Source organism: Beta vulgaris, chromosome 5 (genome assembly GCF_026745355.1).
Source record: "Beta vulgaris subsp. vulgaris cultivar EL10 chromosome 5, EL10.2, whole genome shotgun sequence".
NCBI lineage: Eukaryota > Viridiplantae > Streptophyta > Magnoliopsida > Caryophyllales > Amaranthaceae > Beta > Beta vulgaris.
This window is the reverse complement of record NC_079206.1, coordinates 21,629,947-21,656,673: the sequence shown is the minus strand read 5'-3', so window position 1 is coordinate 21,656,673 and position 26,727 is coordinate 21,629,947. Positions and strand designations below refer to the sequence as shown.

The window sequence follows — 26,727 nt, the reverse complement described above, 5'->3', positions numbered from 1 at the left end:
CGTTTGTGGGTTATTTTGATGTCGAGACCATTTTTTCGAGCATTCCTAATGAATTTCGATTGGAAATTTAGATTCCATGGCCCTCCAATTTCCCCGTTGCACCAAAGAACTGTATTTGATGAATCTGATTCTAGGATTAACCTAGAGTTTTTCACTTGCCAAAGATATTGAGACTGTCCTGTGAATTGCGTGAATCTCGGCGTTATTTATCTCCATGAAGGGAATGGGAGATGAGAATATACACATAAACTTCCCATTGAAGTCTCTCAATACCCCTCCAATTGCACAGTAAGATGATGAAAGGTTGACCGATGCGTCCACATTCCACTTAAGAATATCATTACTAGGAGGGATCCAATAAATTGGAGATTTCGGTGCTATTTGAAGGCTTCCAGCAAGATTACTGCCCTTCCAATTAAGGCATGAGGGGTTTCACACTATTTCATTTGGAGAGTATGGAAAACCTTCATCCCAACCTGAGATCCACCACCCAATCCGGAGGAGGATTAAATCTTTCAATTCTTTGATAGATAAAGAGGTTTCATTGAAAATACGATTGTTACTTTCTCTCCATAATGTCCATAGTATGATGAAGAATATGGCGGTCCATACCTTTTTTTAAAAGGTAGACTTTTTCGGCCAACACCATTGATTGAAAGCATCGAGGAAGGTTAGAGGGAACACCCAACTGATATGCCATAATTCAAGCCACCATTCCCATAGCTTTTTCGACACTTCACAATGGAGAAGCAAGTGTTCGCTTATTTCATCCATATTTTGGCATAGAGGACATCTATTGTTTTCAACTGTAATTATTCCCAGGGATGCCAATTTGCTCCTTGTGTTTATTTTCCCCATTAAAGGAATACAAACAAATACTTCAATCTTGTGGGGAACTAATCCTTTCCATACTCCCTTTATAGCGTCATTGTGGTGAAGAGGCTTGAGTTTATCAAGCTCACTTGCGAAAGATTTTGAGGAGAACTGGCCTAATTTGACAAAGGCACAGATGTATTGGTCTTGGGCTTCCAGAGAAGGGGCAAACTTTATTGAGCTCACTTTCAAGTCCGCCTTTTTCAACGACATCTTGAGGCCTTAAATTTCTGCGCCAAGAGAACGTTTATACCCAATCCATACCCAGTTGTACCCTTCCCATAGTCCCTGTGATTCCACTGAGGCCCATGGGTCAATGGCGATGGAGAAAAGCCTTGGATATTCTGATTTGAGTGGCCTAGGTGTAAGCATTGGGTCGTGCCAAAAAAGGGTTTTGGACCTTTTTCCAAAAGTTTTCCTCATGCCATTTATCATCACTGATCTGGCGTTTGTGTGATTGAAAATAGCTGCACAAATATGTTTCCAAGGTCCTCCTTTTTGGGGAGTAGACAAATTGACAATTGAGAGATTTGAAGGGTACCTGTACTTAGCTCTGATTGCGTGACACTAGAATTGATTTGGGTCGTTGAAGAGACGCCAAATCCATTTGAACATCATTGCAAGATTTTTATGGAGGAAATTTCCAACGCCAAGGGCTCCCGAGATTTTTGGAGCTTTAACAATGTCCCATGATACTAAGGGAATAGATTTTTTGTCCTTATCACCGCACCATAGAAATTGCCGCGTGATTTTGTTGATCTTTTCTATCACGCCCTTGGGTATGAGAAACAATGACATATAGTAAAGAGGGAGATTTGACAAGGAGGCTTTGATTAAAGTTATTCTCCCGCCTATTGTGAGCATTCTTCCCTTCCAAGATGCAAGCTTTCTTGCCATTTTCTCTATTGTTGGGCTCCAAGCTTGGATGCGGTTTAAGTTGTCCCCAATGGGCAGCCCAAGGTATTTGAATGGAATGTTGCCCATTTTACACAATAATGCTTCGGCCGCTTCATATATCCATTCTAGTGATGTGTTCATTCCCATGATTGAACTTTTGTGAAAGTTCACTTGGAGGCCCGATGCAAGGTGAAAGAGAATGAGAGCCTTCTTGATATTCTTGAGAAATTCAACATTTGCTTCACAGAATATAAGGGTGTCGTCGGCATATTGCATGTATTTAAAAGAAATACATGTGTATTTAAACCAATAACAACACAACAACAATGACAACACTCACAACAACAACAAAACACACACAAAATATAAGGAGGGAAATCTATGAAACTGGAGTTATAACGGTTAAACATAATTGCATATTAACTTCAAATAAAGTGATTATTAATCATAACAAATCACTAACTAATCACCTGAAATGGAACAAGATATAAACGGGCAAAAGTATACCTTAACAACCCACAAAACTAGATCTTTAAATTTCAACAATTAGACACAACAGCACTATGCGTCAGCAACCACTGCACGAATAACACCAGCAGCACCACCTTAGTCAGGCGATGGCACCAATCGTATGGCAACACCACAAATGAGAAATAGAACAGGACAACAACGCAGCAGCAACAATAAGAAGAGATGGAAAGCACAAGAAACAACATTAGCAAGTGACACAACGACAATAGCCTGGCAACGGTGGCAACAATGCCAGCTTACGGTGGCAACAATGCCAACTTATGGTGGCAACGCGCGAGCAAAGTCGCGCAGGTTAAAAACAGCAACGACATAATAAGTACAATACCGCTACATGCAGTAGCGGATCCAGGATTTCATATGAGGGGTAGCGTAATTTTACAATACTATTGGGTCAAATAAAAAGTCATCGCTACTAAATTCAAAATGTTGCAAATCCAAATATAATCTTGAAGTCAATAGTAAAAGAAAATTGTCATTGTCCACGTCGAGTTCTCCAATTTTGAAACCGTTTTATGATCGCATTAACTTTTACCTAATAAAACAAATCTTTTTCAAGATAAGTAACTAACTATCATTTGATAATTCATCTCCCATGCTATTCTTAACTTGCTTTTGATAATAAAAATACCATCGAAGGATGTTAAATTATTATAGATTTGAATTAACTAAAAGTTTTCTCTTGTTTTCTCTTTATGTTTCGAAATATATAGAATTTTCATACATGAACAATTCACTAAAAATCCATTCCCATAATTACAACAAACTTTATTCACTAACAATTCATTTATTGAAATATTTTAGTACTGGTTCACAATTAAATACCTAATATTTCTCAAGTTATCGTTTTGAAATGAGGAAATATATATTGACACAAATTGAATAATATACATTCAGAAAAAAAAAAGAGAAGTCTAGAAGAGTTCAGAAAAAAACGAAAAGTTCAGACTAGTTTAGAAAAAATAAGAAAAGTTCATAAATAAGAAAAATTCTGAAAAAATAATATAAGATAAGATAACCAAAAATAAGGTAAAGAGAAAAGATCCTTAATGTTAGAAAATTTTGGCCATAAAAACTTTCACTTTTTAAAAGCAGATATAGGATATTAACAATTGGTGTAAACTAAAATATACTATATAGATAAGAGATGAATTATAGAGTACTTTTTAATTCAAATAAAATTTGTAAATTAAAACGCTAAAACACGAGATGAATTATAAACTACTCTATAATTCAATTTAACTTTGTAAATTAACTGCTAATATCCCAAATATAAGTAAACTCCTTATGTAAGCAAAATGGTTAAAATAAATATGTAATTTTAAAGTAGCAAGGTAATTGAATTTGATTATCTTTTTGGTGGGTAAACAACTAGTAAAACAGTAGTTGAATAAAACTAGAGGCAGGGGAAAAATAAAATCAAAGCATTAAAAACTGCAGGCTATGGACTCTCGAACACGAGACTTGTCAACATTTGTTATAAATGCTTTCAACGTTTAAAACAACCAACTGTGCCAGACTATTTATATGTCAAGTGTTGCAAATATAAAGGTAATAATCTATTTTTGGAAAACAAAAAATCAGGGGTAGCACATGCTACCCCTTGTTACTTAGTAGCTCCGCCACTGGCTACATGAAGAGGTGGCACCACTGACAGCAACACTGACAACACGGTGGTAGATAGCTAGGCTCACTTGAAAGCAGATGGAGGAGGGAAGAGAGAGAGAGAGACAACTGCAGGGAGGAGAGAGGTGACCGAAGCTTGCGAGAGAAATCTCAGGTTAGAAATGGGGTTGGGGTCAGGGGTGAACAGAAAAACTAGGTACCCAGTTCCAAACCCAGAACCGGTTAAAGCTGGTGAGTCCGAAAATGTAATTGGTCTTGCTGGGACCGAGTCTAGATCCGAATGTGAGAACCCGGTTGCAAGTGGTTCCAATTATGGGTAGTAAAATTTTGGGCTTGTTACCCACTAGGGACTCAGTAAACATAGATACTTGACGAAACCAGGTCTCGGACTAAGTACCTAGTGGAATTTTTTATGTATGATGAATAATCTGGTCTGAAAACTTATTAGCTTATCAATAGAAGTTCGGTCGAAATTATATAAAGAGATACTAATACATATACGTTATGGTTCTTATTTTAGTTTTTATTAAGCTTAAGAATAAACTAATTTAGCTTTTGAATGCCATCAGGTACTATATATCCAATACTAATATCAGTTCCTACCGATTCGAAGACCAATTCTAGAAAGTCACCTCCAGTCAAAATCAAATTATATCACACTTTCAGAGAACTGGGTACCCAGTGTTGGAACTGGTCCCAACTGATTCCAAGACCTATTCCAAAAAATGAGGACTTGGTCTACCAATTACATTTCCAGTTCCAAATTTTAGGAACCGTTTATGACTTGGTCCGGCTCCAAGACTCGAAATTTTGACTGGGTTCTCGATTGTGCTCACCCCTAGTTGGGGTTTTGGGGGTTTCACATGATAGAGACTTTAGCTGAGGGAGATAGAAGCCACGAGAGATTAAGCAAAGGAGGAGTTTTTCTTTTGGGGTTTGAGAAATGACGAGAGAGTGAGATGGGTAAGGGAGGGGTTTTCTTTAATTGACTGACAAAAATACAAGGAGGTCTGATGGTTCGAGAAGAAAACCAACTTTGGTTTTCTAATTTGCGAAATACCGTTCAACTAATTACACATAAATCTCAAAATATAAACTAGCAATAATAATAATAATAATAATAATAATAATAATAATAATAATAATAATAATAATAATAATAATAATAATAATAATAATAATATATAATAATAAATAATAATAATAATAATAATAATAATAATAATAATAATAATAATATAATAATAATAATATAATAATAATAAAATAATAATAATAATAATAATAATAATAATAATAATAATAATAATAATAATAATAATAATAATAATAATAATAATAATAATATCATAAAATTAAATAAATAAATACATTGCAAACAGGACAATATAAAAATATTCATATTCGAGCCCAATAAAATACAATATCAGATACATAATATACGACAATTACAAATACGCTATATCACAAACAAATACACCATCACGCAAAGAAACACTATCACAAAAAAACACTATAGATAGATCTCGCGGAAAAAAAAAAAACACTATAACATAGATAAACACACTATATCACAGCTGACAATATTATATATCCTAATCTTCTATAACAGGTTCAATTGCACAATCAACTATAATACACATAAACACACTATATCGCAAACAGATACATTATATAAAAAAGAAATACATTATATCACAAGCAAATACACTATAGTACAAAGAAAGACTATCACAAATAAACATACTATAGCACAAAGAAACACACTATACCACACACAAACACACTAGATCGAAACTGACGATATTATCCTAATTTTCTATAACTGGTTGAACTGTACAATTAACAATATCACAAAAACTGAAAAACAGAGTAAGAACTTGAAGAGAGAGAAAATGAAGCACTTATGGGAGAAAAATTGAAAAGGCAAGGGAATCTGAGAATAGAAAAAGAAAAATTAGTAAATTTTGTAATCATTAAAACCTTACTAACATCTACTGAATACCCCACTAATTAGTGTGCACTAGATTCATACGAGTTTTTTTACCTTTAAAGAAAAGGAGACAATTACTTGAAGAAGAAGCTCATAATAATATGTTGGAAAGGAGGCATCGATAAATGTGATATTATTAGTAGTGTAAGTAATAAAACTTGGATGATTAATTCGTCCTTTCAACTTCAAATTAGCAATAATTTCCACCTCGATTATAAAACTCTATATTTTGCAGCAATTGTTCGTCTCAGACTCTCAAAGAACGGGTAGTTTCTAACCTAATTAATTTAACATTCACTAGGGAAAAAAAAAGGAAGGACTGCGCTGGAAGGGCTGCGTAAGCCCTTCTTTCTTGTAGGGCTGCGATTTTAAAGAAAACCGCAGTCCTTTACAAAAAGGGTTGCGCTTGACTAAAAAACGCAGCCCTTTTATAGTTAGAAGGGATGTGTTTTTAGTCAAATGCAACCCTTTTAAATGAAGGGCTGCGTTTTTTGGGACAAGCGCAACCCTTTACGGGCTTTTTTTTATTTTGAAAAGAAGCGCATTGGGCTTAAAAGAAGCGCACTAGGGTTTATTTCTCACTCCCTCCCTCCCTCATTCTCTCAATCTCTCTCGTCTTTCACAATCTCATTCTCTCTCTCCTCTCTCATAACGGCATTCACCTGTCTCTCTCTTCTCCCTTCACTCATATTCTTATTTCTCTCTTGAATATCGTCGCTCCTCTCCACTCATTTCTCTCTCCTCCTTAAGATTTCTTCTTCATCAACCGTGCTTCTTCGTCGGCCGTTCAGATCGAGAACTCCTCCTCGAGATTTCTATTTCCTCGACATGTTCATATCGAAGACTCGACCGTTCTTCTTCATCAGTCTCTCGCCGCCATCATTATTTCGGCCTTTGTTTGTCGCCTCTGACGAGTTTGGCGGTGGTCTTGCTAGAGATTTCCTCGTGAACTTCGCTTGTTAGTGTTTTGATTTTAATTTCATTTTCTCGTTATCAGATGCGATGATTTAAATCGGCTTAGTGCTCATTTTGAATTAGGATTCTAATATTTTTTATCTTTTCTCGTTTCAGCAATTTCAGCAATTAGATCTGTTTTTTTTCGTTTTTGTTTGGGGTGAAGGTAGATCTGGTTTTTTCCAATCATAGATTTAAGGAGTACAAAGTTTTGAAAGTATTATCATTACTCACATTGTATGTGGATGAGATGAACTAGAAGTGTCGGCCAACTTTATTCAACTGTGTCTTGTAATTTGCTTGTTCTAACAATGGTTGATTCTTCTTCTGTGTAGGTCAAGAAGTTGAAGGAATTAAAAGTTTTCGATTTTTATTTCAAGATTTAATATATTTTCATTTTTTAGTTTAGATGAAATTTCTTTTTTAAGGTTGTAAATTTATTATATGATTTATTGCTGTTGTAATCTAAAGTTCAATATATGATTTGTCAAGATTTAGTCTTTATCATTTTAATTTTTCTTTTTGTAATTTATTTGTTTACTTATAATATTTACTGTTTATAATATATTCATCTGTTTTTGCGATAATATATATCTGGCTGGATATCTATTTTTGTGATTTTGTTATAATTTTATCAGTTTGGAATTGATTTTGTGTCAATTTGACATAAAAAATGCAAAAAAATAATTTTTTATTTTATTTTTTTGGGGTCCAAAAGGGCTGCGTTTTTGGACTAAAAACGCAGCCCTTTTAAGCATGAAGGACTGCGTTTGTTGTTAAAAACGCAGCCCTTCGTTGGGAAGGGCTGCGTTTGAAAAGTGCAGCCCTACTTAAAAAGTGAAGGGTTGCTGTGGAAAGGGTTGGTGTCAAAATATGCAGTCTTAAGAGCCTTTTTTAGCGCAACCCTTCCTTATTTTTCCACAAGTGATTATTCACTATATTTTAATTTCCAATAATAATAAAAACTTACTTTGCTTAGTGTAAAAGAAGGAATTGTCGCTGTGATATTGACGGTGGATAATGTTCAAGATTATCTGCTAAAATTTCAGTGGAGAAGGAAGTATATGTTTTTTCTTTTTCAATTTTCTCCTTTCAGTCAGATTTTTTTTCGTTTTTATGTGAGAATTTTTTTTATTAAGAAAAATTAATAAATCAATGAAACATGTGCTCGTAAATTTACATGAAGAATTCTCCCACTTGATTTTGGTCTTAATATTAATTTTATGCACTAATACAATAGTGTCTTATGATGTAATCTAGAGTCAACATGCTTGTCAAAAGTTTGCAAGCAATATGGACTACCATTATTGACAAATGTAAATGTGCGAGAATGAACCTTTGTCTGACAATTGACATGCTTTATGCAAAATTGATATTGTCAAATATAATTGTGTGCAAATGAGCCTTTGTTCAGCGTGTATGTGATTGTTAAACCTTCAATATAAAGTTGATATATGTACAATAATATATGTGCAATATATTATACAATATAAACATAAATATCTAATATTTGTCAAAATTTATAGTTTTAGATAATCAATTGCTAATTTATAAACTTATTAAATAAATTTTTAGTGTTATACTTCAAGCTTAATATTTTTATCCATTACCCATTAAAAAGTGGGGAGTTCAAGCTACTGTTCCTTAGTAACAGTGCATTGCCATTTCTGCCCTTTACCCTCCCTTTGCCACGTGTTTTCTTTTCTTCCGATTTTCCTCTGAACCCTCCATTCTCTCTCAAATCTTCTTCGTCTCTGTCCTCGCCATTTTTTCTCTCTCTTCTCTCCTCTTCATTTCTGATCTCATTCCTTCCTTTTCTTTCTCCTCTCTTCATTTCCTATCAGCGCCTCCTATATTGCGCTACAAAATCGCCAATTACGTTCACAAAACAAAAACTCCAATTCAATCTCATCTTGAAGGAGCTCAAATTAGTAGAGATTCAACTAGCTCTCCTTCTTCTACAGAAACTGCTGAAGAAACAGATGATATTTAGAAGCCCTTTTGAACATTTGCTACACTTTTGATTCCCTTGAGTCCCAGCTCGCTTCTTTGCAGGTAATTCTACAATTTTTCACCCTTAATTTTCATTTTCTTGGTGTTTTGTCTTTTGGGTTTTCTAGGGTTTGGTGATTTTGTTTATGGATGGTTGTTATTTTTTAATAAAGTCTTAATTTTGGTGTAAATTATTTAGTTATTTGAAGAGTTGTTGCAGATTTTTTTTTTAGTGTAGATTAATGTTTCTCTTAAGGCACTTCTCCTTCTCTCTAACTCAGCGACTGAACAGTGGTTCTTCCTGAACTTTACTCTAAAATTCAATTGGGTATTTCAATTTTCAGTTTATTTTAATCAATTTTTAGAAAATTACCAGTGATTCGATATTTTCAATCATCCAAGTGTTCGTGGAATTCATTGGCTCAGGTATTACTCAAATTTATTCCATTTTTTTTTCAATTTTGCTCTAATTTTTCCTTTTTTGCTGTTGTTTGCTATCTTGTGTTGTATTGCTATCTCATGTTTTATTGATGTAAAAAAAATCTGATTTAATTAAACTGATTTGTTTTGTATTGATGTTTTGGTTTGCTATCTCATTCAATAAAAAAAATCTTATGATGTACTGCTGTTTGCTATCTTGTGTTGTATTGCTATCCAAGTGTTGCATCTCGTGTTTTGGTTGATGTCCATGTTTTGGTAAATTTGAACTCCCTTTATTAGGAATTACCCATGATGCTATAGGTAACTTTTAGTCTTTTTTCTGGATTTGTTATGATCTTAGATACACCTTGAATCAATTTAATTGAATCAGATTTTTTTTTATGTCTATCATATTTTATAATTTGGGTGAAAATAGATAATCAAATCTTATAGTCAGTAAATGGTAAGCATAAACCATTAGGCTTGAAATGATCAATTTCCTCATTAACAATAGTATCATTATAGTTGTGCATCTCGAGAGAATCATCTTGTTGACTTTAAATTATCTATTCGATTTTAAGTTTGTAGAGCTGTAATATATCATTGATGTCCAAGCTAAGTGTGTTAAGCATGAATCTTCTTGCTTAACATTGTTGGTTGGGCGTAAGATTAGCTACTTGAACTTTTGCCCTCGACAACTACTACATTATGGTAGAACTCGATTTCTTTGTCTTTAAAAAGTCTTTGACAGATGGATGATTGAATCCCAAGGAGGGACTTTTCGATAGGAGATTTCGATCGTGGAAAAATGTTACGGAAATCACCTAAAAGTTCCAACTACATGTTCATCATTGACATTCCCTTGATAATACGAGATTACACATGTTCATCAGTAACTTATATGTGATTTCTCCAAAAAGGAGTCAATAGATGAGGAGAGAAAATGGATGGAGTTTGCCAATTTGTTAGAGATGGGCAAAGAATATACGATTTCCACGACATGCTACGTCTACAGGAATGCCAAATTATGAATGACGAAGTGGGTGGGATTCGCTAATTTGTTACAGGTTAGGAGAATTCGCTTCAAAATGGCATGACTAGGAGAATTGTGTGTTTGTTTTTCAGATCTTCTGATTCAATTTTTAGGCCAATAAAGCATTTCTTGCCTGGATTTGAGTTGGGCCTTGAAGAAAGCACATGGCACACATATGTATTCACAACTATACTATGGGTAAGATTAGCTTTTGTTTTGGTAATGTAAAGAGATTTTTTCCCTAGGAAATAAGATGTTTTTATTTTAGTAAACATGATAAATGAGTTTTCTTTTTATATACTTCTAGAGTTTCTCTTCTGCATACTAAAAATGAAAGACATATTAGGTAACCTGCTATTTTAGGGTTTTCGTTGTTCCAGTCTTGAGTTTTGAGGTTTCGATGTCATCAATTCGACTACGAATTTGTCGATCTTGTTATAGTCTTGGTTGATTTCGTCAATTGAACACTTTATTTCTTTAGTTAAAATTCAAGGTGGGATGCTAAACTCAGACAATCCCATGTCTCTTGTGGATCTGCTATTGTTTGTTCCCTTGATTTATGTCGCCTTCAACCTTTCTTGCTTTATCCTAACCAGATTCCTTTTGTGTATGGCTTGTATGATCTCTTTACGCATTCATATCTGGGGTTGACAATGATGAGATGATGAAATTACCCCCGTTTCAAGATATTGTAGTTGTCTTATTGTGAAAACAATGATGTAGATTGTGATACATTAAGCTTATGACCTTTAGCTCTTTGGTCTGATCATCAATCAGAAGATAGAGCCTATACACTATATAATAATAATGAAAAAAAAAAGTATGATTAAGGACCTTAGAGAATTGATTGCATGCTTTTTGCTCATAACTCTCACTAGAAAAGGAGGTTTTTGCTGTTTTAGCAACTAATGAACCAGTAATTAGAAAGCAACAGAACCTGTTCTCGTTGAAGAGAAAGCATTATGTATCTGAACAAGAAAGAGAAGAAGTCGCCAAGAAACTAACAGTAACAGGGACCTTCTACCATTAACTATAACCATGCATTGAGTGATGTTTATGTTATTGCGGTGTCTCTAGAATTTTGCTTTATTATTCCCCTCAAATTTTGAATTGCCATCTTGTATCAGATCTGAAACCCAACAGGGACCTCGTAGCTTTGACTTTTGAAGTGAAACCAAGTTTAAAGCTTGGAGTGCTTCGGTTTATTTGAGCAAATAAAGGTTTTCGTCTAGAAAATGAAGTAGGAATAATTTCTTAAAATGAAACAGAGTGCATAAACAAATCAACTCGAACACTATGTTTAAAAAATGAAGGTCAACATCCACTTTTTAAGTTTGTACTGCATCGGTTATTTTCTGTGGAGGCATGGTGCTCAGATTCAAGACTCAAAAGACTGATTGTTGACATTGCAGGATAGAAATTTTTTTAGATAGTTTCCCAACTGTATACATGATACATGATAACTAAGGGAGAACGTCTGCTACGTAATAGAAAGGGCTAATAGTAATGGAATGCTATTACATGTGGACTCCTTTTCTTACTGGAATCTTGTTCCACAATTGCTTTGCTTAATTTTATATCATTTTGTTTCTTAGCTGATTTATGCTATTAATTACTTTATGTATTTGGCTTCTAGGGTGAGCAACTGCAGTCCATAAAATGGCTGCCTTATCAGTCTGCCTTCTCGGACATGGTTCATCAGCCTCGACCTCGTAAATTGTTGGTTAGTCTTATAAGTAGTTTGTATTTTTGTAAGCCTTAAATGTTCATTGGTTAGTCTTATAAGTACTTTACCCCTCCACGTTTCCACTGATAAGGCAGCCATAAAATGGCTGCCTTATCAGTCTGCCTTCTCGGACATGGTTCATCAGCCTCGACCTCGTAAATTGTTGGTTAGTCTTATAAGTAGTTTGTATTTTTGTAAGCCTTAAAATTGTAAGCCTTAAATGTTCATTGGTTAGTCTTATAAGTACTTTGCCCCTCCACGTTTCCACTGCTTCTTTTCTTTCTCTTTCCTTCCAGTTTTCCTTTGAACCCTCCATCTTCATCCTCCTCCTTTCACTTTCTCTCTCTACTAGGTGATATTATCTCTATGGACAGAGAAAAATCCACACCAAATTTCCGCCGCAATACTTGTCTACCTCTTGATGTTATTCTCTCTTCCTAATTCTTTAATTACATGTGACTTAATTAATGGCTTTTGGGGTTTCATTTTCTGAGTTCACCTACCTAGGCTTCAAGTATCTAAATTTTCAGTTTCCGAATATTCAGTTTTGATAATTGGTGGCTGAATTTTTTATTTCATAAATGTATTGGAATGTTCTTGCTTGAATTCATGTATACCATATATGTGTTCATGGATGTGTCCTGGAATTTATTTGTTTAGCTAATTTTGGTGGTTTAGTTGATATTATAGTGATTTATTGGTTGCTTTTCTTTCGAACTTTTGTAGGGTCATTTGTTGCTATTATTTTGGGATGGGTTTGGGTTGTGTGTTACTGTTGTAGTTTTTGTTGCAAATTTGATTATTGTTGATGTGTTGTTGTTGCTGCGTTTTTAACTATGTTGTTGATGGTTGATGTTTTTCATTGGTAAGTTGTCACTAAATACATTGAGAAATTTGATAATAGAACTCTTCCTAATTTTCTATGACAAGGATTACAATTCTCATAATCAGCCAAAATTGAAACAATATATGAATTCAATTCAATTCAAATGAATCAAAGCTATACCTGGAACAAAGTTACCAAACTCCATAATCTAAGGCAAGAATTTTAATTTCCAGTTATTGTGATTAAAACTAGGCTATTCCATTTCTGGCTTGAATTAATTATTTTAGACCTTTTGTTATTGATTTTATGTACTATTAGTAGTAATCTTGTGGTGTTTTAAAATTGCTTTTTTGCCCTGGCTTTGTATGTGTTGCTTTATCTTCTAAAAATACAATTAATTCGTGACTTTTTTTTTGCAGACATAATTTACAGATTTTTCTCTTCACTTGGATGGAACCTCTTTAGGGTTTTGTGAGAACAAGCTTCCAAGATATCTGATGACGGACGATGAATACGACGATTTGGAGATGGGGTAAGTTTTAATTTCGAATAATATGGAAGAAACTGATGTCCCTCTTTCCATAGATCTACAAGTGAGTCCTATCTGTAGATACTCGCTTCGTTCCGAATTAATTGTCACGTTGATAATGTAATTTGGACCCGATAACTTGACAACTAAATCCAAATAAATACCCATTAAAAAGTGAGGAATGCTTCTACTGTAGCTTTTATATAGCAGATCTTAATGTTTGATTTAGAGTGTCTAAAAGTCATACTTCCAACAGCTCATACATCACATGTTGCTTTGTCTTGTTGAGATAAGATTGGAATTTGGTTACATTTGAGGAATTAATTGAGGTGACGATAATATATAAGTCTCAATTAATGTAAAATTTGTTTTTGCAATGTGGTTGATAATATGAACCAAATTTCGTTCTTTTCCACTAATGTACTTGTATAGAGAATGTCAATATTAGGAATTGTGTAGTTGCATTCTTTTCCAGCCATGAAGTCATAACAACCACTATGTAAGAAAAATTACATGTTGTGACATTGATTAGCCAAAAATGTGGCATTTGTGGCAGATTTCCCTTAAGTCTCATTGTTTGTTAAAGTAGCCCCCCTTAACTTTAAGGGTAGCAATTTTGTCCCATTAATTGTATCCATTGTAAAATTCACCACTAATTTGACAAATTTAGTCAAAATCTCACCCGTAGGCCGTGGATCATGACGTGACACATAAGATATTAGAAAAGAATATTTTTGTTCAAACATTTTCTATTAATTTAGTTTTTAATACTCCATACGTACAATGTAGTATACTATGCATTAATGTTATGGTAGAATATTAATGTGGTCAATGTTATAAGGAAACAAAAAAATTCTGTGTGTGCTGGGGTGAGAAGAGGGGAGGGGGGGCTAAAATGATGGTTATTTGCAGGTAAAATGATGGCCTTTGTGAGCTTGTAGCTGTGCTCTCCAAGCTTGACCATAGTAGGAAAGGATCAGAAATGAACTTTTCATCAAATGCACGAGGAATTACGGGGTTTGTTGTAGGGAGAAGTCTAGACTAGCATTCAATTCTAGAATGCAGCCCACGCCTTTTCATTCAACCCAATACCAAGCTGGTGTTTGTTTGCTATAGAAGAGGTTGCGAATGTCACGGTGCAACTCATACCAGGACAGGGGCCCTCTTTAATTGTTTATCACCAATAACCCACAGTAATACCCTGCTCAAACCTTTTACTAGCATCATCATTTCCATTCCTCATCAATGAACTTGGAGATAATGAGCCACAAGACATGACTAGGCATCTGACTAAAGCAAGAACACACTATTTCAGCAACCTGGCGCAAAACAAAACTCTGGTAGTCTAATCTAAGCATCTCTCCGTAGTATAGCAAACATCAATTAAGATCCTGGAAGAGTAGATAAAAACAGCTGGTGGTCAGAGGTAAGGAAACAAGAAACATACCATATTGAAGCACATCAACAGTCAGCACAAGACCTATTTTAAAAGAATTTGAGCGATTGTATAATGTGTATGAATCAGAATTCAGAACACGATAACTTCTTACCTCATCATATACTAAGAGCAATCCAGCTTCATCACAAGCAGCACACAGTGACTGCAGGAATTCCTTGGTGGCACTATATATGTCGGCTTTACCTTGAACAGGTTCAACAAAAACAGCAGCCACTTTACCACTCAGTTCAGTTCTCTGGCAGCTTCTGAATTTCCATATTCAATAAAAGTAACTCCAGGCATGAGTGGCTCGAAAGGCGACCAAATTTTGTTCTTCTCCTTTCGTGTAGTTGGATTTTTTTTATGCAAGAGCAACCTTAAGAGAACACCTTTTCAAGTGACATGTGATCTTTAGGGGAAACATAATTCCGTGCTAAGCCAGCCGGCAGCCAGCATAATTGCACTCTCTTTATAAAAATTAAAGTCCTTGGCCATTTAGCCCTGAAAGGACATAATAGACGCCATTAATACACTACGTATACCATTATATGTTGTGTGCATTTTTCGTAAGCAGTTATTGACAAAGTTGACATGCATCTCTATTGTGAACTTGATTTGTGATCTAAACTAGATTTGGCACTACTGCAGGATTGATGAGAACATGGAGGATACTCTTGCAAATGTTGAAGGGGCGCAGAACCAGTTGACCAGGTATCTTAGCAGTATATCCTCAAACAGTGGCTGATGATCAAGATATTCTTTGTATTGATTGTATTTCAGATGTTCTTCCTATTTTTCGTTGCGTAAATGTCATTCAAGAACCTTTTTTGCTATTGTATATACATTGAGAAAAAATTTATATGAAAAATAAAGTAAATTGCTATTGTAGATTCGGCTCGATCGAACTTCATTTTAGATGCTTTTTTTTTTTTCATTTTTTTTCCCCTGGTGGAAGAGGAGAGTGGCAGCTAAGTTTAAGTGTTGGATTGAAATAGGTTAATTTTTTTGGCAAAACAATATGTAATATCTCTTGTTGTTGTAAGCATTACTAGATGGTACTTCTAGATGACAGATTCTGTTAGCTCTTCTTTTCTCTTGGTTTTCGCCATCACGTTATTCATTATTTGATTTATGAGAATGTAAAATTGATTCAGTGGATAATATACCTACAAGAATTAGAGAAAATATATTTTATTTATGAGCTCGATTTCATTATTTATTTATATCTATTTCAAGTGGGTAGATCATCGATTATGTATGAAAAGCTTTTTTCAACATGGGGGGGTGAGATGGGATGGATTTTACCCCTTGAGGGACCGCACTTATCACCGAAGATGTTACGAAGCCTAGAAATGATGCTACGAACCTAGCAATGATGCTACTACATCACCCACCAAGAGACCCTTTGCTTATTATTTTGCTGTAAAGTCTAATGGTACATGTCAACAGTATGCCCTTATAGTTAATCATCACATAATATGAACTAATCTCTTTTGCTAATAGGCGTAATTGAGTTTTTGCAACAGATATAACAATGACTCAAGGACATTTTAGATGATGCGAACAATCCTGCACGTGTTTTGTAACCAAAAAATAGCTTGCACTGACAAGAGTTATATGAATTTATGCTATGCTATCTAATTACTTTATCTTCCTAATTACCAAGTCCATGCTTTGGTTTGCTTAAATCAATTTTGCTAATACTTGCATTTAGTTATTCACCACCATTTTTGCTACCTTAGGGGGCTTGCACTAACAAGGCTTATATGCATATGTGCTATGCGCAATCGCTACATGTTGCAATTATTAAAGAATGAGGGAAATATTACATTAACTAAAATAATTAAGATATTCTGTCCAAAATAATAACACTATAAATTTTAGGGAATTCCCATTTGTAACCTTGTAGTTTTTCGGTTTTCCAATGGTGATCCTGTGATTTTCAGATTCCCAAAAATGACCTTGTACTCTTGTTGATTCTCAATTATGACTTTTTCCGATAAATCTAACTGTTAAACCAATGCATGCAAATTGAGATATTTATTGGTTGCAAATTGAGGCGAATTGATCATTTTTTTGCAAATCCCGACCTCAAATTTGACCCAAAAAGAGCTCAAATGACCCCCCTAAACCTTGACAGAGCCATTTTTTTCAAAATAATTTGCGTTTCACAAATTTTTCGCTTTTACGTGCATTATTTTGTGAGCAAAAAAAATAGCCCGATCAAGATTTTGGGGGTCAATTTAGCCCTTTATGAGTCAAATTTGAGATCGAAATTTGCAAAAGAATTAGATGCCCCTCAATTTGAATTCCACAAACATTTCGATATGATTTATTGAATTAACGATTAGATATGACGGAAATTTAACGGAAAAGGTCACGTTTGGGAACTCAACAAGAATACAAAGTCATGTTTGGGAATTTGAAAACTACAGGGGTTATCATTGGGAAACCGAAAAATTATAAAGTTACCAATTGAAATTTCCTTAAATTTTAATAATTAAATTTTGCTACCTTGGGGGACCGTGCGCGCTAGCGCACGGGCCAACAACTAGTGGCCAAAAAAGTATCTTGTTTAAATGATTTTTTTATGTTTATGTAAGAGTTAGTTTTGATTGACTTGAAACCACTTAAAGCAAACATGCTTTGAATGATAGTTCTTGTTGTTGGTGTTGTGTTGTTGATGATGTGGTTGTTGTTATCAGTTTTAATAGCACCTAAGTTTCTCCTTGATTTCTTCGCAAAATAAATTCAGTTTGTAGTTTATTAGTTTGGGTATTGAAGCCTCATTGAATCAGATCAAGCTCATCTACAAAATGGTTTGGAAATTTGTTTTTGTTAGTTTAATATGATTGTGAGCTAAGTTATGGTTTTATTTAGTTTGATAATATAGAATCATGCTTGTGAATTGAGGATTAAGAAAATTTAGATGTTAAGTGGAGGATTTCTAAATTCGTAATTGGTTATGTTTATGTTTTCTAGTTTAGATTAGCTTAAGATTGATTATTGATTATCGTTACTGTTGTGAGTTGATTGTTGGAGGATGATTTTGGAGTGGAGTATCAGTCGGAGTTATGAAGGAAATTGTGTTGTTGGATTGGATTGTGGTTCAGGTAACTTTCATGTTCAGTAAAAAAATATATTACTCATACCCTTCTGTGTGGATCTCTATGTTCAATTTTTGATAAGTAAGTTCGACTATGGCCATAGTTATGAATGTGTTGATTGTGGAAATGTTATTGGATAATATGAATACACAACTGTTTTGCTGGCCTAATTTATGAACTGAAAATAGAAAGAGTGCAAGGTATGGGTGGAAGAAGGTTACTCTTTTGACCTGATATGGTCGGCTACGCTCCATATGAACTTTGGAGACGGCGTTTGTCCAAATCCTATACTTATCACTGATTTGTTTAAGAGAATGAGCTATGCCATCGATGAAATGAAAAGAAATGATTTGAAATAAAATATTTATAACGGACTGAAGTAAAGGTTACGAGCTTTCCACTCATTAAATTTATTTGTGTTTCTTCCTTGAATTTGCAGGTTTAGTGTTGTGAGCTCGGAATAGGAAGTGGAGTGAGATTATGATGTCGTCGTAGATTATGGATTAAGTTTGTATCTAGTTAGTTTATTGGAGAATAGCTATTGATATTTTCATTTTATATCACTTTGGGAATTTAGTTTAATTATTGGTGTATTTATGGATATTTTTTCTCTGCGATTTTATTTAATTAAGAGTTAAATTTTAGTTTATGGTTGTTGATTGTGTTTCACTAATAGCTCGGAAGAGTGGGTTGTTTAAAGATGGTATTAGAACAACCTTGCGAACGTATGCCTAGTTGGCTACTTAGCGAGGGCAAAAGATTCTTGGATAGTTTGAAATCGATTTGGGTTATTACTGGTTAAGAATCGATGATCATAAATTAGGAATGTTGAAGCTTGAGTATATAAGTATTTGCGCTTTTGCGTATGCTATATGATTCCATTTATGTGAAGTAGTAATGCCTTGTGTATGTTCAGAATATTGTATGATTTGATTAAATAAATGAATTTCAAACAAGATCTCTGCAATGAGATGACTGAAATCCTAAGTTGAAATTTTTTGCCCCTTTTGTTTTCTTTGCTCGTCGATTATGATTTTGAGTTGAAGTGAAGGTACAAAGTTGATGGTGGAATTGAGGTTGGATGCCTGATATCTTACGAGTTTGAAATTTTTGGTTTTCCAAGTTTGAGGATAAAACTTTTAATAAGGGTGATAGTATGTAATAGCCATATTTTAAAAGTGTTTATTAAATGCTAATTATGTTTCTGATACTTGTTGTAGCCTAAAAATCGACGGCTCTCAGTGGAACACGTGGATTCATCAGGAGCGACCACGTGTCCCTTACCTGCTACTAAAAGTATAGGGGCAAAAGGAGATTGTTGAAGTACAAATCCCAATTTAGGGAAGTACCAGCCCACCTTTCTAGCTTGTACTTAGGCCTAGAGCCCGAAAAAGACACCTGCATAAGATTGGATGATGTGTACCCTCCAGTCACTGTCTGCCTTACCTTACCAGCTACTGAAAGTATAGGGCCAACAGGAGATTGTTGACGTACAAATCCCAATTTAGGGAAATACGAGCCCAACCTTTTTGGCCTGGCTTGTACTTAGGCCCAAAGCCCGAAAAAGACACCTGCATATGCAAGATTGGATGATGTGTACCCTCCAATCATTGTCTATCACGTGTCATGTTTCCATTGCTTAGCCAATCAGGTGCTCTTAAATTAGGGTCACCTCAAGGTGCAGTATTTACTCCAAACACTATAAGTAGTCCTTGAGATCAGGAGAAATGTACGTTTTTTCAAAGCAGCGTACTGTTACTCTTTCATAATTTTCTCTCTCTAATATTTCCCTTATTACTCATGATACCTGACTTATGTTTTGGAGGGGAAACTAGCACCCAAACCTCCCGGGTGGGTCCCTTTTTGCAAGTCCGGGAACGAAGCTGAGGTTTGGGATCTTTTGATTAGGGCATTGTTGCACAAGTCTCCATTTGAAGAGCCTGTTGTGGAATAGCTATATATTCACGAGTAAAGCTCTACGTAACATTTGGCACCATATGTGGGGGGACGCAACAATGATTGATTGTCACTCATCCATTGTAGCTAGAAACAGAAGCTTTAAAGTTCGAGTAGAGGATACGGTAGATGACGAAAGGCCATCGCGAGGAAGGGATAGGCCTCCGGCTATTGTTATTGTAACACCCCCAAATTACTCACTTTTAAATAAATAATTTAACAAATAATATTTGAGTAATTCAGGAGTATTACCGCCACGTGACTAACACGCTTTCGGCATCCAACTACTAACTAACCAAGATAACTTGCGGCGGAAGACTTTAACCAAAAATAATAATACTTCTTTATTAATAAAAGGAAATATTGTCTCAAAACTCAAAATAAATGAAACACTCTAATCTAGGTGAAGATCCTCTTCCTAGTATGCTCCCATGCACATTCAAAATTCACCTGCAAATCTGCTTACAAAAAGGTAAACAGGGAAAAGCCAAATAGGAAAAAGGAAATACGCGTCAGTATAAAACTGAGTACGAAATGTACTAGATAAGTAACACATTTGTTAGTTCGTAACAATTTTTCGTTTCGAAAACTTCATCACCAAAATTTCAAGAATAACTCTTTAAGAATTAACTATTTTCAAACACTTAATAATAATTCAAGAATAACCTTTTAAGAACAAAGTCTTTCCAAACACTTGAATAATAATTCAAGAATAACCTTTTAAGAACAAACTCTTTCCAAACACTTGAATAATAATTCAAGAATAACCTTTTAAGAACAAACTCTTTCCAAACCATTTGGATTAAAAATAATTCTGAAAACATTTCCTCTTCTTATCTCCCTTCTATTTTACTAAGTGTGCACACCCTCTCAAGCTAGTCATCCCATCACGAAGCTATATCAAGGGGTAACTATAATTGCCATCAAGTGGACTTTGAATCTCTTGATATTAATGCGGAAATAATAATAATATGACTTGTAAGTCATGAATAAACCTCCTTTCCTCAAAACAACTTTTTGAACATTCAAAGTTCATAAAAACCAATCAACCTTTCCTTGTAAAAATATTTAATTTCCAAAAAGGATAACAAACTCTATATAAAAATGATTGATAAAATCATTCCTTCTTTTCACTTCCAAGAGTGAATAATAAAATATTGTAACATTCAAACCAAATTTTTAAACCAATTCAACCATTAAATCAATAAACAACTTCACATAAAATCATATTTCAAAAGATCTAGCTACATAACGTACCTTGATCTTGCACAAAAGTATACTAGTATCTTCACTAGTTCTTATACTTGAGCTTTCTCATAACCAACCAATAAGTCAATTTACCACATGAACTTAAATCATGAATTTAGACATGAATGACCTATCATGAACATAATATTTTTGAGTAACAAATATGAAAATATTTTTCTTAAACCAAAGAAAATTGAAACTTGAATAATAAGAAATATAAAATAGAATAGATAGGAAGAAAAGAAGAACTTTAAGTAAGAGAATATGGATTCTTCAAAGTTTTTGTGGGAAAAGATGGCTTAAGGTATGGGGTATTTATAGGAGTAGAATAGTAGTACTTAATTTCAAAAATTAAATAGTTTGTAACCTTCACCATAAATTAGGAGATTAAACCAAGATTTGTACCTCCATCATAAATTTGGAAGTTATAGGAAAACAAAACTCCCTCCAATCACCATAAATCCCGTAGGAATATATGGCCCATAAAAAAAAAAAAATTTGGTTTTCTGAAATTTTTTTACTAGGATTTAATACCAAAAGCTTAACAAATCCAATTTTGGCACCATATTCCCGCCAAAATAATTAAAACATAAAATACTAAAATACCCTTTGCTTCAAATATTTATTTTGGAAAATAAATATTTAATTATTTAAATAAATACTAAAAATATGGGGTATTATGGTTTACCCCTCTTAAAAGAAGTTTCGACCTCGAAACTAAAGATAAAAAGTCATAATCACTTTCCAAAAACGGATTAAAATTCAAAATCGCAGTTTATGACTCAGAATGCTCATGTCTAAAATGCATAATATCCTAAAATGCAATAACTACAATAAAGCGCAAAATTCTATTGCATTCTACCCCCCTGAAAAGGAGTTACGACCCCGTAACTCGATAACTAACCTCGAAAAACAATGCCGGATATTTCTTGCGCATATCCGCTTTAACTTCCCATGTTGCTTCATCAATCTGATGGTTTGACCATGAAACTTTGACTAATCTTACATCCTTAGTCCGAGTACTTCTAACTTTACTATCAAGGATTCTTACAAGTCTTTCCTCGTAAGTCAAAGTATCATCTAATTCAATGGTCTCAGGTTGCAGCACATGAGACACATCCGGAATATATACTTCCTTGACTGAGATATATGGATAACATCATGGACTCGACTTAAATCATTTGGCAAATCCAACTTATATGCCACTTTTTCGATCTTCTTTAACAACTCATAGGGCCCAATACTTTGGGCTTAACTTCCCCTTCTTCACAAATTGTATCACCCCTTTCATTAGAGATATTTTCAACAATACCTTCTCCCAACCTGAAAATCATCATCCCTTCGCTTCAAATCAGCATAACTCTTTTGCCGATCTTGAGTTGCTTTGATCTTTTCTTGAATCACTTTCACCTGCTTCACCATCTTTTCGAGGAACTCGGGTCCAAGCACAACAGTTTCACTAATATCATTCCAGCAGACTGGACTTCTACACTTCCGACCATACAAAGCCTCAAACGGAGCCATACGAATACTTGGATGATGACTGTTGTTGTAGGAAAAATCTATTAAATCCAAGAAATCCTCCCACGAACCCTGATACTCCATAACACAAGATCGCAACATATCTTCTGAAGTCTGAATTGTGTTCTTTTTGCCCATCTGTAGTCGGATGAAAAGTTGTACTCATTAACAAATTAGTACCCAAAGCCTTCTACAAACTCTGCCAAAAGCTGGACAAGAATCATGAATCAGGATCGGAAACAATATCCTTAGGCACACCATGATATCTCACCATCCACTTCACATATTCTTTAGCCAATTGATCCATCGACTAAGTATTCTTCATAGGTGTGAAAGTTGCAGATTTAGTTAAACGATCTACCACTACCCAAATTGTATCATTTTCAGCCTTAGTTCTTGGTAATGCAGACACAAAATCCATTGATATAGAATCTCATTTCCAACTCGGAATATCCAGAGGTTGAACCTTCCCTTACGGCCTCTTGTGCTCAAACTTGACCTTTTGGCATGTGATACACTTAGCCACGAACTCTGCTACATGTCGCTTCATGTTTGGCCACCAGAACGTTTTCTTCATGTCCTTATACAACTTATCACCACCTGGGTATAATGAATAAGGTGAGCTATGAGCTTCTTCAATTAATTTTCGCTTCAACTCTTCGCTATTACTTGGTATACACCACCTCGCCTTGAACCGAATACTTCCATCACGACTATCTGGAAATCTGATAACTGACCATCCTGGATCTTCTCTCGAATCTTTTCTAACTTTTCATCCTTTGATTGACCCTCCCTAATTACATCATAGATTGAGGGTTGAACTGGCAAAGAACCCAACAATTCTTCAACACCGCCTTCTTCTAGTACCTCCAATTTTCTGAAACTCGACACATAACTGACTTGGCAGTACCATTGCATTAGCTGAATGACTCGACTTTTGACTCAATGCATCAGCAACAACATTAGCTTTCCCTTCATGATACTGGATCTCCATATCATAATCCTTGATCAACTCCAACCACCTCCTCTGCCTTATGTTCAACTCCTTCTGAGTGAAAATATATTTTAGGCTCTTATGATTCGTGTACAACTTACACGTTGCCCCATACAAGTAGTGTCGCTATATCTTCAAAGCAAACACTATTACAACTAATTCAAGATCATAGGTTGGATAATTCACCTCATATAGTTTTAACTGCCTAGAAGCATAAGCGATGACCTTCCGGTTCTGCATCAATACACACCCTAACCCAAATTTGGAAGTATCACTATAAACATCATACTGCTGACTTTCATCAAGTAGAGCCAAAACAGGTGTTGTAGTCAACCTTTCCTTTAACGACGGAAAAACATCCTCACACTCCGGAGTCGAGACAAACTTACATTCTTTCTTCATAAGGCTAGTCATTCGTCTCGATATCTTTGAGAAATCCTTTACAAATCTTCGATAGTAACCAGCTGGCCCAAGGAAACTCCTTATATCAGACACCGTCTTCGGTGTTGGCCACTCGCGCACCGCTTGAATCGTAGTAGGATCCAACGAAACTCCTTCCTTTGAGATAACATGTCCTAAAAATGCAACCTCATCTAAACAAAACTCACACTTAGAGAGCTTGGCGTACAACTTATGCTCTCTTAGGGTCGACAAAACTTCCCTCAAATGCAGCTTATAAAAGCTCATATCCTTTGAATATATCAAAATATCATCTATAAACACAACCACATATTTATCCAAGTATGGCCTGAAAACCCTATGCATCAAATCCATGAACACTGCAGGTGCGTTAGTTAGACCAAACGACATCACTGTGAACTCATAGTGAACATACCGCGTCCTAAACGCAGTCTTAGGAATATCACCCTCAGCAATCCTCAATTGGTGATAACCAAACCTCAAATCTATCTTCGAGAAAATTCCCGATCCTTTCAACTGGTCAAATAAATCATCATTCTCGGAAGCGGATACTTATTCTTAATCCGTCACATTGTTCAACTCCCGTTAATCAATGCACAACCTCAAACTACCATCCTTCTTTTTCACGAAGAATACAAGTGCACCCCTAGGAAACGAACTAGTTCTTATATACCCTTTTTCTAATAACTCCTCCAACTAAAAACTCTTTCATCTCAGCTGGAGTCATTCTATACGGAGCCTTTGAAATAGGTCTGATTCCTGGCATCAAGTCTACGATAAACTCAAGATCCCTAACCGGTGGCACACCCGGTTTCTCTTCAGGAACACATCAGGAAACTCAGATACGACTGGGATCTCCCTATTCTCATCTTCCTTTTCAATCCTCTGAACTCCACATAAGAATAATGGCACCCCTTCTTCACATAAGATTGAATTCTCATCGCAGGCACTATCTTCATTTTGTTCTCCTTCCCAAGCTTCCTATAAGTCACCCTTTCTTTCTTGGGACCGACTAAGGACACCTTCTAGGCCTCACAATCAATATGAGCCTTGAATCTTCCCAACCAATCCATCCCCAAACTACATCAAGGTCTGACAAATCAAACATAACTAGGTCGGATGGAAAGTTCACCCCTACTATCATTAAAGGTACTTGACTATGCAACCTAGTACAATTAAACACTTTCCCTGATGGCAATGAATTTTAATGAAATAGACACTGGACTGCTTAATGGAGCTTTTCTACTAAAGTGCTAGAAATAAATGAATGAGATGCTCCTGAATCAAATAACACTTTGACAGACAAGGAATTAATGAAAAAGGTTCCAACTACTACCTCAGAAACATTCTGAGCCTCACGGCGGTTCATGATGAAAACTCTGCCTTTAGACTGATTCCCCATCCCTGTTTAACACCAGCATTGGAAAGAGCTAACTTTTGTCATTCTGAGGCCTTACTACTCGGGTCAGGTTTGATGCAGGTTCTCCACCAGCTTTTTAAAGACTCCTACTCACGGTGTCCCAATTTCTGACAATAATGGCATGTCACCAAGTTGCCTTGACAATCTTTCCAGTGTATTCTTATCACACCTTTTGCAGAAAAAGTTCCTCACTTTCTTCCCATTACCTTGGTTCCCATTAGGCTTCGACTAGGTACCTATTGTCTTTCTCAGTTTAAATCCACCATTGGCTTAGGCTTCTTATCTCATTTGTTGGTTCCCATTGTTGTATACTTCCTCTTTTCCCAGAGGAAGTCCTTCAAGCTCTCTTCCTTTAATCCATATAAGTGAGCACTCTACCATAAATTTCATCAAGAGTCTCAAAAGTTACTCCTCCACTTACTTTGGAGAGTTAAGGTTAACCCTTGCTCAAACCTTTGGGCCTTCAAAGTCTCAGATGGTAGTATCTCAGGTGTGAACCTCATTAACCCCAAAAATTTGCTATAATACTCATTAACAGACATAGTCCTCATCCTCAGATTGGTGAACTTCATAGCCTTTTGCTTCCTTAATTAAGTACGGAGGATAGAACTTAGTCTTGAAGGCCTCTTTAAACTTGTTCCACCTAAAGTCCGGATAAAAGATCATCTTTTCTTTGTTTCTACCATAGGTCTACCGCATCTCTCAAATAATAAACAACATTTATTAACTCTAAGGTTTTCAGGGCACACTATGGCATAAAAATATTATCGAATTCTCGACAGTTTTCTAAGCTAGTGGGTCCTCTTTTCCGGATAAGTCGAGGTTTGACAACTGCTACCCTCTTAAAGACCTCACAAAACTATTGTCTACTCTGCTTGACTTCTTATACTATCACCTGAGTGATGTTTTCAGTTATCTTTCTAGCCTACTAACCATAGAACTTATACTCCCTCCTTTTTCTGCATTCTGCTAGATATAAGTGGTTTGAGGATAAATCTCAACAAACATTCATAGAACATCTGTGTAACTACCAAAGAATTCAATAAACATGTAAATATAACTAGTTCAAAACATAGCAATCACATACTTTATATATCATGGCAAATATTTGCCTTATACATAACAACTACTAAATATTTAAGTGTACTCAAAATATTTTAAGACAATTAGGCTTCATGGCCAAAACAAAACTATACATGTCTAGGTTACTGAAGACTTCAAACTCT

General features: G+C 35.1%; 2 long non-coding RNA genes across 2 annotated transcripts; both read left to right on the top strand.

Moving 5' to 3' along the window:
- Nucleotides 1-9,912: 9,912 nt before the first annotated feature.
- On the top strand, nt 9,913-12,039 carry LOC125497327 (uncharacterized). The gene is made up of 3 exons (XR_007273960.2): nt 9,913-10,350; nt 10,440-10,514; nt 11,953-12,039. It is a non-coding gene; the product is annotated as an uncharacterized LOC125497327 (long non-coding RNA).
- Nucleotides 12,040-12,137: 98 nt separating this feature from the next.
- Nucleotides 12,138-16,125, top strand: LOC130591325 (uncharacterized). Its single transcript, XR_008969224.1, has 3 exons — nt 12,138-12,208; nt 13,288-13,400; nt 15,484-16,125. It is a non-coding gene; the product is annotated as an uncharacterized LOC130591325 (long non-coding RNA).
- The last annotated feature ends 10,602 nt before the right edge of the window (nt 16,126-26,727 follow it).